The sequence below is a fragment of the Muntiacus reevesi genome, chromosome 9 (genome assembly GCF_963930625.1).
Source record: "Muntiacus reevesi chromosome 9, mMunRee1.1, whole genome shotgun sequence".
In the NCBI taxonomy this organism is placed as follows: domain Eukaryota; kingdom Metazoa; phylum Chordata; class Mammalia; order Artiodactyla; family Cervidae; genus Muntiacus; species Muntiacus reevesi.
Window position 1 is genome coordinate 53,720,061 of NC_089257.1, and position 13,746 is coordinate 53,733,806.

At 46.5% G+C, this 13,746-nt stretch overlaps 1 protein-coding gene and 1 pseudogene across 1 annotated transcript in view; both read left to right on the top strand.

Annotated features, from left to right (window-relative positions):
- Positions 1 to 13,746, top strand: part of SPON1 (spondin 1) — a 303,413-nt gene that overhangs the window by 262,905 nt on the left and 26,762 nt on the right. The window lies entirely within an intron of this gene.
- LOC136174510 (pyruvate dehydrogenase E1 component subunit beta, mitochondrial pseudogene) lies at positions 12,532 to 13,138 on the top strand (annotated as a pseudogene).

A 13,746-nucleotide genomic window follows, 5' to 3' on the forward strand; every position in this document is an offset into this window, starting at 1 on the left:
TTGCTTGATCTCCCCCTCCCAGCTGGCGGTCTTTCTGAAAAGTGCTGTCTGGGCGTTCTGCCTCCACTGTCTTTCCTAAAGTGAAATAAAAGTCGCTCGATCATGTCCAACTCTTTGCGACTCCATGGACTATACAGTCCATGCAATTCTTCAGGCCAAAATACTGGAGTGGGTAGCCTTTCCCTTCTCCAGGGGATCTTCCCAACCCAAGGATTGAACCCAGGTCTCCCGCATGGCAGGCGGATTCTTCACCAACTGAAGCACAAGGGAAGCCCAAGAATACTGGAGTGGGTACCCTATCTCTTCTCCAAGGGATCTTCTTGACTCAGGAATCAAACCAGGGTCTCCTGCATTGCAGACGGATTCTTTACCAACTGAGTTATCAGGGAAGCCCTTTCTTCAGTTGAATTTCCACAAGGGACCAGAGGGGCAGTGGTGGCAGCAGTGAGCAAGTACCAGAGCTGGCTGCCTCGGGGGGCTGTAGAGTACCTGGGGGCAGTGAGTGGGGGCAGTGAGTGGGGGCACTGGAGGCAGCACAAGGGCTCTGAAGAGGCCCTGGGGGCAGGTTCTAGTACCCTTCTAACTCTCTGGTTGTTCCCTCTCTGGCTCTTCCCCACCCACTTGTCTATCTCCACTCACTGCCCAGGTTCTCTGCCTCTTGACTTTGACAAGCATCTATACACTCAGTTCAGTTCAGTCCTGTCCGACTCTTTGCAACCCCATGGACTGCAGCACGCCAGGCTTCCCTGTCCATCACCAATTCCCAGAGCTTACTCAAACTCATGTCCATCAATTTGGTGATGCCATCCAACCATCTCATCCTCCGTCATCCCCTTCTCCTTCTGCCTTCAATCTTTCCCAGCATCAGGGTCTTTTCCAGTGAGTCAGTTCTTCGTATCAGGTGACCAAAGTATTGGAGTTTCAACTTCAGCATCAGTCCTTCCAATGAATATTCAGGACTGGTTTCCTTTAGGATTGACTGCTTAGATCTCCTTGCAGTCCAAGGGACTCTCAAAAGTCTTCTCCAGGACCACAGTTCAAAAGCATCGATTCTTCAGTGCTCAGCTTTCTTTATAGTCGAACTCTCACACCCATACATGACTACTGGAAAAACCACAGGTTTGACTAGACAGACCTTTGTTGGCAAAGTAATGTCTCTGTTTTTTAAAATTCTGTCTAAATTGGTCATAGCTTTTCTTCCAAGAAGCAAGCATCTTTTAATTTCATAGTTGCAGTCACCATCTGCAGTGATTTTGAAGCCCCCCAAAAAATAAAGTCAACCACTGTTTCCACTGTTTCCCCATCTATTTGCCATGAAGTCATGGGACTGGATGCCATGGTCTTAGTTTTCTGAATGTTGAGTTTTAAGCCAACTTTTTCATTCTCCTCTTTCACTTTCAATAAGAGGCTCTTTAGTTCTTCTTTGCTTTCTGCCATAATGGTGGTGTCATCTGAATATCTGAGGTTATTGATATTTCTCTTGGCAATCTTGATTCCAGCTTGTGCTTTATCCAGCCTGGTATTTCACATGATGTTTTCTGCATACAAGTTAAATAAGCAGGGTGACAATATACAGCCTTGACATACTCCTCCCGGTTTAGAACCAGTCTGTTGTTTCATGTCCAGTTCTAACATGTCCAGTTGCTTCTTGACTTGCATACAAATTTCTCAGGTGACAGGTCAGGTGGTCTGGTATTCCCATCTCTTTAAGAATTTTCCACAGTTTGTTGTGATCCACACAATCGAAGGCTTTGGCATAATCAATAAAGCAGATGTTTTTCTGGAACTCTCTTGCTTTTTCAATGATCCAACAGATGTTGACAATTTGATCTCTGGTTCTGCTACCTTTCCTAAATCCAGCTTGAACATCTGAAAGTTCATGGTTCATGTACTGTTGAAGCCTGGCTTGGAGAATTTTGTGTTTTAATTTTAGCGTTACTTTGCTAGCGTGTGAGATGAGTGCAATTTTGCAGTAGTTTGAACTTTCTTTGGCATTGCCTTTCTTGAATTGGAATGAAAACGGACCTTTTCCAGTCCTGTCGCCCCTGCTGCATTTTCCAAGTTTGCTGGCATATTGAGTGCAGCACTTTCACAGCATCATCTTTTAGGATTTGAAATAGCTCAACTGGAATTCCATCACCTCCACCTGCTTTGTTCGTAGGGATGCTCCCTAAGGCTCACTTGACTTCACATTCCAAGATGTCTGGCTCTAGGTGAGTGATCACACCATCATGGTTATCTGGGTCATGAAGGATTTTTTTTTTTTGTATAGTTCTGTGTATTCTTGCCACCTCTTCTTAATATCTTCTGCTTCTGTTAGGTCCATATCATTTCCTTCCTTTATTGTGCCCATCTTTGCATGAACTATTCCCTTGGTATCTCTCATTTTCTTGAAGAGATCTCTAGTCTTTCCCATTCTATTGTTTTCCTGTATTTCTTTGCACTGATCACTGAACGCTTTCTTATCTGTCCTTGCTATTCTTTGGACTCTGCATTCAGGTGGGTATATCTTTCCTTTTCTCCTTTGCCTTTAGCTTCTCTTCTTTCCTCAGCTATTTGTAAGGCCTCCTCAGAGGTCTTTTTGCATTTCTTTTTCTTGGGGATTGTCTTGATCCCTGCCTCCTGTACAATGTCCACAAACCTCCTCCATAGTTCTTCAGGTACTCTATCAGATCTAATCCCTTGAATCTATTTGTTACTTCCACTGTATAATCATAAGGGATTTGATTTAGGTCATACCTGAGTGGCCTGGTGGGTTTCCCAGCTTTCCTTAAGTCTGAATTTGGCAATAAGGAGTTCATGATCTGAGCCACAGTCAGCTCCCGGTCTTGTTTTTGCTGACTGTACAGAGCTTCTCCATCTTTGACTGCAAAGAATATATTCAATCTGATTTCAGTATTGGCATTTGGTGATGTCCATGTGTTGTCTTCTCTTGGTGTTGTTGGAAGAGGGTGTTTGCTATGACGGTGCCTTCTCCAAAACCCAGTTAGAATTCACCCTGCTTTGTTTTGTACTCCAAGGCCAAATTTGCCTGTTACTTCAGGTATCTCTTGACTTCCTACTTTTGCATTCCAGTTTCTGGCAGAGGTGTGGGTCTGCAGTGGCCTGCTGCAGGGTCGGGGGCAGTGCATGCACCCGACCTTTTGTAGGAGCTTATCTTCATTACCTCCACCATAGTTTGGCTTCAGGTGAAACAACAGCGAGGGAATACAGCCCCACCCATCAACAGAAAATTGGATTAAAGATTTACTGAACATGGCACTGCCACAGTCTTTCCTATCAGGAAGCTACCATAAGCCTCTTATCCTTATCCATCAGAGGGCAGACAGGATGAAAATCACAATCACAGAAAACTAATCAAACTGATCACATGGACCACAGCCTTGTCTAACTCAGTGAAACTATGAGCCATGCCATGTAGGGCCACCAAAGACAGACGGGTCATGGTGGAGAGGCCTGACAAAATGTGGTCCACTGGAGAAGGGAATGGCAAACCTCTTCAGTATTCTTGCCTTGAGAACCCCATGAACAGTATGAAAAGGCAAAAAGAAAGGACACTGAAAGATGAACTCCCCAGGTCAGTAGGTGCCCAATATGCTACTAGAGAAGAGTGGAGAAATAACTCCAGAAAGAATAAAGAGACGGAGTCAAAGCAAAAACAACTCCCAGTTGTGAATGTGACCAGTGATGGAAGTCTGATGCTCTAAAGTACAATATTGCATACGAACCTAGAATGTTAGGTCCATGAATCAAGACAAACTGGAAGTAGTCAAACAGGAGATGGCAGGAGTGAACATCGACATTTTAGGAATCAGTGAAGTAAAATGGACTGGAATGGGTGGATTTAACTCTGATGACCATTATATCTACTACTGTGGGCAAGAATCCCTTAGAAGAAATGAAGTAGCCCTCATAGTCAACAAAAGAGTCTGAAAGGCAGTCCTTGGATGCAATCTCAAAAATGACAGAATGATCTCTGTTCATTTCCAAGGCAAACCATTCAGTACCACAGTAATCCAAGTCTATGACCAACCAGTAATGCTGAAGAAGCTGAAGTTGAACAGTTCTATGATGACTTACAAGACCTTCTAGAACTAACACCTATACACTAAAGACTATCAAATTCACCTCCTGCCTGGACTACTCCATTGAACCCCAGCCTCATGTATCCAACTGCCTAAATGACACCTCCACTCAGTCATCCTTGACCCCTCTACTCAGTCATCCTTGACCCCTCTTTGTTCTACACCCCACGTCCAATCCACCAGCAGATCCTATTGCTTCTCCCTTTAAAATAATGTCTTGCATCTGACATCTTCCCACCCCTCCTATTGCTCTCTCATGACCCCGTGTCACCTGACCAGCCTCCCTGGGTCCTGCCTGCCCCCCTACAGTTTACTCCCACCATAGTCAGCAGAATCCTCACTGTCTACTCAGAAGCACTGCAGCAGCATCTGAGCCCCATAGCACTTGCAAGGGTGCCCCTAAGAACCCCTGAGAGGGCAGTGAAGGCCAGAGGCTTCCTCTAGCTTGGCGTTAATTAATTGTTTAATTAAATAATCCATTATTCCTTCTTAATTATCCCCTGTATCGCTCCCCAGACCAAGCCAGTGCTGGGGGCACAGAGGGGAACACAGTCCAGCCCCTGCCCTCATAATGGGTCCCAGGACTAGATGGGAACTGTCTTCAGAGGAAGGAGGGGAGGGGGAGACAGGGAAGAGGAGCAAGGGGTGTCAAATGCTGCACCTTTAAGACACCCTCCCCCACCCCCCCCACCCCCCCCCCCACCCCCCGGCAGGGTTAGAGTCAAGGCCGTTACAGGTGCCTTGCAGGTGCTGGCTTGGCCCTTCCTCCCTCCCTGGCTCCAGCCCGACCTCCTTGGAGCCCCCGCCTGTTGGGAGCAGACAGCCCAGCTTAGCCTGCTCTTCCCTGGCTGATCAGAATCTTTCCTGGCCTGGCCCCTTTCTCACTTCTCTACTCCGACCCCAGTACTAATGCTTTTCTAAGTGCTGGAGATAGGGCAGAAGGTGGGGAAGAGGGGCTGGGATGGGAAGCACAGACAGGCCCCATCTACCCCTTCAGCTCCCTGTTGAAGCGGAGGAGAGGCAGACTTCCATAATCCTAAAGGATACATGAAAGCCCAAAAGGGAGGTTAAGCCCAGGACTGGCATTTTGGTCACCAAAGAACAAGCTGAATTGATGCCTGTGGTAACAGAGGCACACGGAAGGCTGGCCTCTCTCCCAGGTCATGGAGTGATGTCCATCCTAAGCTTACACCTGCCAGAGACAGGTGTGGGTGCACGGGCAGTGGGCAGGCCCAGGCAGCTCTCTCTGATGGGCCCTTCCTCTCCTGTGTCAGAAATGCCAAGCTGCTTTCACAAAACCATCTTGCGGGAAAATTATTATCTACGGGCATTATGCAATTTTCCCATCGGAATTACAGGCTGTGTTTGAAAAGAAATAAAAAGAAATTGAATTTGAAATGCTTCTGTGAAACCACATCACCTTCTTGCAGGTCTGTTAATGGGCTTCAGATACCTTCTCTGGCTTTGAAATAGCTGATCAGACAGTAGCTTGTGATGGCAGCAGCTTCTGGGGTGCAAGGTGGGCTCTTGGCACTTATGAACAGTCAGCCCAGGTCACTGGGGTGTCCGTCAGAGGCAGACTCAGAACCTTGAGGCTGACTGTGGGTACTAAGGATGCCCTATCCCTTCCTCTTCCTCTTATCAGTGCGAGGTCTCTGGCTGGCACTCTCCACAGCTCACCCAGTGCCCACCAACTCAGTGCCCACGTCCATTGGTGTCACTTTACTCAGCTCTGGCTCCGCCCTGTGCCATAGAGTCCTGGGACTCAAAAAGACACCAGACACTTCCTCAACACAGCCTCTCATTCAAACAGCAAAGACTGGGACTTTCCTAGTGGTCCAGAGGTTAAGACTTCTCTTCCAGGGCAGGAGATGTGGGTTCGATCCCTGGTTTGGGAGCTAAAAATCCCACTTGTCTTGTGCCCCCCCCAAAAACCAAAACAAAACAGAAATAATATTGTAACAAACTCAACGAAGACCTTAAAAGTGGTCCACATTAAAAAAAAAAATCTTAAAAAAAAAAAAACAGCAAAGATTGATTGAGAATGCTCTAAACACTGATAGTACAGCAGAGAGTGAGCAGAACAGACAAAGCCTTTTCCCACAGAAAATGCCTATTCTAGTAGGGGAAGATCCATGGTAAAAAGTAAGAAAGCAAAACGCATAGGATACTGTGTGTGTTAAGTCGCTTCAGTCACGTCAAACTCTTTGCAACCCTATGGATTGTAGCCTGCCAGGCTCCTCTGTCCATGGGGATTCTCCAGGCAAGAATACTGGAGTGCGTTGCCATGCCCTCCTCTAGGGGATCTTAGTATACCAGATGGTGACAAATGTTATGGAGAAAAGACAATCAGATAAAGTGAGAGCAGTGTGCCAGGTTGAGGAAGGGGCAGGGAATTGCTATTTTGAATAGTGTGGTCAGCAGAGGCCTCACTGAGAAGGTGACATTTGAGCAAAGACCTGGAGGAGGCAGAGGAATGAGTGCTCTGGTATCTAAGAAGACATCTCCCCAGGCATCTCCCCAGGGAACTGCAAGTGCTAGGTATGCCTAGCATGTCTGAGGAGATGTCCAGGTGGCTGGAGCAAAGTGAGCAAGAGGGGGAGTAATAAAAGGGGAAGCTAGTGAGGTAAGAGGGAGGCAGAGCAGATTATGAGGGGCCAAGGCCCAGGTCCCCATTTCCTGTGCAGTGTGATGCCGTTAGAGGATTTTGACCAGAGAAATGGCATGATGCGGCTATTGCGTGAAGAAGAGCCTGGAGGAGGGTGAGGGAAGAGGCAGAGAGACCATACCAGGAGGCAGTTGCCGCACATTTAATCCCAGCTAATGATGATGCCACGTGGCTTGGACCACGATGGGGCCAGGGACACAGGGAGGCGCAGTCCAGCCCCCGCTCCAACAACGGTGACACAGTTGTTGGCTCAGAAATGCATTTTAGAAGAGCAGTTGACAGACGTGCTGAAGGATCAGATGTGGAGTGAGAGAAGCATCAAGGTTGGTAAACTAGAAGGATGGCTTTGCCATTTAATGGGATGTTTACAATGAGAGAAGCCAGCTTTGGGGAGGAGGGCACCTTTCCTGGTGGCTCAGACAGTAAAGAATATGCCTGCAATGCAGGAGACCTGGGTTTGCTGCCTGGGTGAGGAAGATCTCCTGGAGAAGGGAATGGCTACCCACTCCAGTATTCTGGCCTAGAGAATCCCATGGAGAGAGGAGCCTGGTGGGCTATTGTCCACAGGGTCACAAAAGAATTGGACACAACTAAGTGACTAACACACACAGGTTTGAGGAGGGGCAGATCAGGAACGTGGTCTCAGACACGCTGAATTTGAGACACCAGTTCAACATCCAGATGAAAGTGTTAGGCAGTTGGTATACAAGCTGGAGTTCAGAGGCGGGGGTGAGGTGAAGATGACAGTTTAGGAGTCTTCAGTATATACATAACTCACATTTTAAGGCATGGAACAAGAGAAATCACTAACACAGTGTGGATAGAAAAGAGAAGAGCACTGAGAGCTTGAATCCAGGGAGACTTCAGTGTTTGGAGAAAGATGAAGAGAGTCAGCATGGGAGACTGAGAAGGAATGAGGTGAGGAAAAATGAAGAGGCAGCAGGTGCTAGACCAGAAAGTGTTTCAAGGCCGAGGGAGTGACCAGCTGGGTCAGATGGTCACGGAAGCTACAAGCTGGGCAATGACCCTTGGCAGGGAGAGAGGCGAGTCTCACTCACTGCCTATGAGAAAGGGGGACCGTGTGCCTGCCCTCCTCAGAGGACTAGGGTACGGCCCACAGGAGACCACGGGCAAACTGGAGAGTGCTGCTGAATGTGAGCTGTCTGTTTTTATTTATGACCCACTAAACCCAGAACCTGTTGAAATGATGGGAGGACGTGTTAAGCACAATTGATTTTAAAGATGTTTCTGGCTCCATTATCGCCTCATAAAAAGGCTCATTTCCTGCTGCTCCTCACGAGGACACTCACACAAGGATGAAAAAGTCCCCCTCAGAGGTGGAAGCCATCAGGGCTGATATTTTTTATGGGTGGTTAGTGGAAATTCTGGGAAAGGGTAGAAGCAAATAATGGAGCCAAACACTGCTCACGGGTCTTTATGCAAGATGACAGGGGCCGCCCTTCCACAGGGAATCGGGTGACCCTGTGCCTCACGGCAAGGGCTCCGTGGAGAAAACGGTCAACAAGGGGCAGCCACGGTCTCACTGAAAAACAAGCAAAATGGGGGAGGGGGGCGGTGAGAGGAAGCTGGAGAGAAGGAATCATGAGGGAAAGTGGAAAGAGCGTGAGCTTTGGAGTCAGGCACGTCTGTATAGGAACCATGATTACTGGATGGTCTTTACAAGCCACTTGACCTCTCTGGCCCTCAGTTTCCTCATCTGAAGAAGGAAATGGTAGTGATTCCCAAAGGTTTTCCTAGGAAGCAAACCGATACATGGGAAACGCCTTTAGGGACGTTGGCTTCCCTTCCCTTTAGTAGCAGCAGTCTCTCTCCAACTCAAGGACACTGTCCTCCCCCCTCTTTGGCAGAACCAGTTCTCGGGACAGCATTAACATGAACAGTATTGTGAAACTGTTTGAGAATCCTTCCGCCTCCACCCCCACCCATGAGGCTGCAATTTTCAGCACTCAGGGTAGGTTAGGACATGCCCTGAAGGACAGCAGAAACACGGTGGGGGTGAGGAGAGGGAGCAATGTGGGGGCGGCAAGAGGCAGGTGTGTGGTCTCTTCCAAGAGAGCCTCCCCCTCCTGCCCCCTCCACCTGGGTTCACAGGCCGACAAACGTGGTCTCCAGAGTCAGGCTGAGGTTTGAACTCTAGACCTGCCATTGACTAACCTGTACCTAATTTGGCCAAAGAAATGTGTTTCTGAGGATTAAAAAGTATATACCTTCCTTGTGGATGTGTTCTAAGAATTTAATGATACTGCGTGCTAAGGTTGCTTCAGTCATGTCTGATTCTTTGCAACCCCATAGACAGACAGTAGCCTGCCAGGCTCCTCTGTCCATGGGGTTCTCCAGGCATGAATGCTGGACTGGGTTGCCATTTCCTTCTCCAGGGAACAAGATTCTAGATATCGGGTAATTAGCAAGGTGCCTAGCACCTAGAAACTAGATTACTGTTGTTGTTGTTTCTACTTGTTTCGGTTCCTCCTCTGTGACATGGATTGCATCCCATTTCTCTTCTTGCTGATCTAGGACAGGACCTGTGATGGTGAGGAAGTTTAGCCTCAGTGCTGCCCGGAGCATAGAGGGCCTTAGAATGGAGAAGCAGGTTGTAGTTCAGGACTGGGAGACAAAGGCAAAAGACAGGAAGGTATAGGAACAGAGAGGAGGTGAAGAGTGAGGCAGGGTGAAGGGGACAGCCTTGCCTGTTACTGTGAGCACGGCTGAGATGACCGAGCTTTCCTGCCTCCAGAGCTGTCTCTGGAAGGCATGGAAGGTCAGTGTGGGGTAAGGTTTGTTCAGACACCTGCCCCGGGTGTCCCAGACTCACGTTTTGCCTCTCTGCTCTGCTCAGACTTGACATTTCTTGATGTCCATGTGATTTCTGCCTCTGACCTGTCCCAGACCTGTTTCCACACCGCACAAACCCCCCTTTCTCCAAACCTGACCTCAGCCCCTGGCCTGATTTAGGCTGTGTGATTCCCATTTGGTTCATGCAGATGGAAGTGTGAGCACAGCTGTAAGACCATCACAATATGTTTACAAAAGCAAAATGAAAGAAAGCATCCCTGTGAAGGTGGACATGAGTACCCTGTCCTTTCTTGGAGGACTTTTATTTTAATTGGCATAGTTCTGGGAAAGTGCTAACATCATGCAGATGAGGTGTGAACTGTGAGTGCCCTGAAATACTTTGTTTGAAAATGGTCCTGTGGGAGATGGATAAGGGTTGTAAGGATTCTTGAAAGATCCTTTCTGGGCCTTAGAGACTTGTTAAAGGAGTTTTTCATTTAAGTCTGAAGTTTGGGTTGCTTGCTCTGAATTTAGGTCCTTCAGTCTTCAGAATGTAAAATACCTGGTGCCCAATGCCCCCATCCAAGGCTCACCCAGCTACATGAACCTTTAAATAAGGGGACACTCTCCTGAGGCTCCATGGCTTTGCAGCTGTCAATGGGTACTCCATTCTCTGTATTCAGGCAGTACAAATCGGTTCTAATATCAGCGTGGCCTAAATGTGAATAAGAATAGGGATTTATCTTGTGGTCCAGTGGCTAAGACTTCTCACTACCAATGCAGGGGACCCAGGTTTGATCCCTGATCAGGGAACTAGATCCTGCATGTTGCAACTAAGACCCAGTGCAGTCAAATAAATAAAAATAAATATTTTTTTTAACTAAACAGAAAAGAATAAGAATAGTAACTAGTATTGATGCTAATACAGGCACAGGGTTAGCACATTACTTGAATTATGTCATTTTGTTCCGTGCAGCAGATACACTTTTTAACCCAACATTTCGGAGATGAGAAAGCTAAAGGAAGTCAGAGTCTCACTAAAGGACGCAGAGGTAGTCATGGTGCAGTCAGGGTTTGAATTCAGGTATAATAACTCAGGCTTATGTCCGCAACCACGCTACTTTCCTGCCTGCTGGACTAGTAAAGATGAAAAAGATTGATAGTATCCAGCGTGCCCAAAGTTGTAAAAACATTGGCACACACACATACTTGAAGAAGTATCAGTTGATACAGACATTTGGAGGACAGTTTGGTAGGTGCCACCAAAATTGTCAATTGGCTTCATTGTTTGATCATTCTTGGAAATTTATGACATAGGAACCTAAAAACAAGGAAGTACATTCACAGGTGTTCAATAGAGCATCATGTATAGAAACAAATATCCACCAATAATGCCAGTTAAATAAGAGAACATCCATGCTATAGAATTCTACACATACATTAAAAAAAAAAGATGGTGTGGCTTTGCTTTTTCACCAATTTACTAAATATCCACAGCACCTAGATTTGGCCGTGAACAGGCCAGACTCTCTCCAATCCTGAAGAGCTTTGGTTCTACTTTAAGAAAAATATTTAAGGACTTCGCTGGTGACACAGTGGCTAAGACTCTGCACTCCCGATGCAGGCAGCCCAGGTTTGATCCCTGGTCAGGGAAATAGATCTCATATGCCACAACTAAGACCAGGTGCAGCAAAATAAATAAATGAAATAAATATTTTTTTAAAAAAAAAGAAAGAAAAATGTTTAGTTTCTCAAATACATTTTCCCAGACGGTTCCTGAGCTCTTATTTCATTGGATAACACAAACAGCCATGCAGATGGTGTGTGACCATGAGATGAAGCAATTGACAGGAAGAAGCTGCTCTAAGGCCTACACAGCTGGACAACCATCCTCGGAGCCTCCATGGCTCTAAAAGATACAGATGGAATGCCAGTACCATAAATAAACACTCATGGAGAGCCTCAACAATTTCTGAGTTATATACTACAAAGGCAAAATCAGTATGTCATTAGTTGCAGCTTGACGACCAAGGTTTCATTGTAATACAGGGTATGTCTGCAGGGCCAGCCAGCTAACCTAGTGGCCCCTTAACTCCACCCACATTGATTTTTTTTTTAATTTTTACTTATTTGGTTGCACTGGGTCTTCCTTACTCCATGTGGGCTTTCTCTAGTTATGGGGAGCGAGCGCTACTCATCGTTGCAGTGCGCAGGCTTCCCAATGCGGTGGCTTCTTGTTGCAGAGCACAGGCTGTAGGCGTGAGGGCTTCAGTTGTGGTAGCTTGTGGGCCCCTAGAACACACAGGCTCTAGACGTTGTAGAGCTCCGCAGCATGTGGGATCTTCCCAGATCAGGGATCAAACCCAAGTCCCCTGCACTGGCAGGCAGATTCTTATCCACTGCACCACCAGGAAAGTCCCTGCTTTTTTTAGTAAAGTATTTCTTCAAGGGCAAAAGGACTGTCATCAGATGGTATCTCATGACTTGGATCTCATGGTTGGATTTCTTTTTTCTTAGTCTTGACCTGGCTTACCCTAATTTGAGGATCTCAAATGCTCTCAAAATCAACAAAAGGAAAGCTCTGATGCCATAGGTACCTACAAGGAAAGTTTTGCATGATATGATAGTAAGGGGAAAATGTAAAAATCATGGTGCAGAATGAGATTTCAATATGATGCAGTTTTTGTGGGAAAGGTTGTATCTAATATTCATGCACACACACACAAGCACCTAAGTATAGTGAAAGATCTGGGATGATATGTACCACACTGTAACATTCTGGAGAGGGAGGTGGCAGAAGACAGGATAGTTGCTAGAGTGGAATGCTCAGCATTTACACTGTGCTTCTGTGATTCTAAATTTTCCCACAAAAAGCATGTATTATTCTGAAATTAAAAATCAAAGAAAAAAGCTAGATGATGCAGGTCATGTAAGCAAAACTTGGGAATTAAGAAATCACCGTGGATTCGGCAGCAGGTAGAGGACATGGTCAGGGTGGCCATGGATGCTGGGCTGGTGCGGAGACTGCTTGAGCAGGTTTGGTCTGCTGAGGAGGCGATTCCCCCAGACCACACCGGCCATACTGCAGGTGACAGTTCATGAGGCTATAAATCAAGGTATGGAAGAGGAGACGGAAAGAGCTGGGAAGGCATTTTTACTTGGGGAAGAAGTTGCCCTATACGATGGGGTTAGTTGAGGCCTGTGGAAAAGATATGGAGATAAGAGGGTCATAGATACTCCCGTATCAGAGTCGGATTTTGCTGGAATTGCTGCAGGTGCAGTTCTGGCTGGGTTGAGGCCCATTTGTGAATTTATGCCCTTCAGTTTCTCTATGCAAGTCATTTGCCAGGTTATAAACTCAGCTACCAAGGCCTCTTACACGTCAGGAGGCCTTCAGCCGATGCCCTTAGTCTTCAGGGAGCCCCGTGGCGCCCCGCAGGCGTAGCTGCCCAATACTCACGGTGCTTTGCTGCCTGATATGAGCACTTCCCAGGCTTAAAGGTGGTCAGTCCCTAGAATTTAGAGGATGCAAAAGGATTTATTAAATCTGCCATTCAAGGTAAGTCCAGTGGTGGTGTTGGAGGTGAATTGATGTATTAAGTTCCTTTTGAACTTCCCCAGGAGCTCAGTCAAAAGATTATATGATCCCTATAGGAAAAGCCAAAATAGAAAGGCAAGGTACACATGCAACCATAGTTTCTCATTCAAGACCTGTCGGCCACTGCTTAGAAGCTCAACAGTGCTATCTAAAGAGGGACTTGAATATGAGCTGATAAATTTGCAATCCATCAGATCAATGGACATTAAACAATAGAAACCAGTGTCATGAAGACCAGTCACCTTGTTATTGTGGAAGGAGGCTGGTCACAGTTGGCAGTAAGAGCTGAAGTCTGTGCCAGGGTGATGGAGGGTCCTGTGTTCAATTTCCTGGATGTTCCTACAGTTTCTGTCACCGCCACTGACGTCCCTAGGCCTTATGCAGATTCTAGAAGACGACTTTATACCTCAGGTTAAAGACTTCATATTTACAATAAAGAAAACACTAAATATCTAGTTTGGACTTGAATTTCAGGTCATTGGAATTTACTTAAAATACTTGCTGACACTTCATCTGGACTGTCCTGTAAGAGCTTCTGATTTGTAAAATTATCTCTAAAAGCAACAACAGATGTTTTTGTACTGGGAAGAAGTTTAAATGTG